Source organism: Diadema antillarum, unplaced genomic scaffold (genome assembly GCF_040938485.1).
Source record: "Diadema antillarum isolate AM-2024a unplaced genomic scaffold, OU_Dant_1.0 seq00001412_RagTag, whole genome shotgun sequence".
NCBI lineage: Eukaryota > Metazoa > Echinodermata > Echinoidea > Diadematoida > Diadematidae > Diadema > Diadema antillarum.
In genome coordinates this window covers 25,257-25,980 of record NW_027272166.1, presented here as the reverse complement: position 1 = coordinate 25,980, position 724 = coordinate 25,257, and positions in this window count along the sequence as shown.

Here is a 724-nt window from a genome sequence, read left to right as displayed (position 1 = left end):
GGTCAAAAGAACAGACGAGCACTGGTGGCGACACAGCCATTCATTGTATACACGCTCTGTGTCACTGGCAGAGTATTCACCAATCAAAATTGTTGAACTCTTTTGAGTGCACACCGTATGAAAAGGTATGTGGTACATCCACAGGTGGGGTGAAACGGGTTCAAAAACGACGAAATAGGGCGTTCATTGAGTGTTGTCGTCGAACTCGATGTACTGGATCGTCATCGTTGCCTATCAATACGAAAATATGCGTGACTAAATTACGCTTTGTGTTGACCTTTAAAATGCTACAATAGACCAGTTTCAAGTGGTGCATTTTTTGATAAAACGTGGCCATTCCTTTGCTGCTGTTGCCTTTGGGTCGTGCACTCCTTTCAATATGTCATGACTTTTGTTTGACTGCATTGTCTTTACCATTTCTATGATTAGAATTCTATTGAAAAGTACCGATTTTGGGCATGTGTCATTCCAGTGAGCAGCTTAGGCGAACATTAGTGTACACTGCAATGTTTGTAACGTGAAACGATAACTTGCATAAGACTATCAAGGTGATGCGTACACATTCTGAATGATTTTATCTCAAATCCCAGGCCGTAAGAATTCTTAAAGTGTTTCGTCCTCTTTGGCCGCGTCAAAACCACTCATGTTGTCTCTTGAAAAGTACTACGCTTTAGCACCGCAACCATCATTATGAACATGATAAAAGTGACGAATAATACAATTA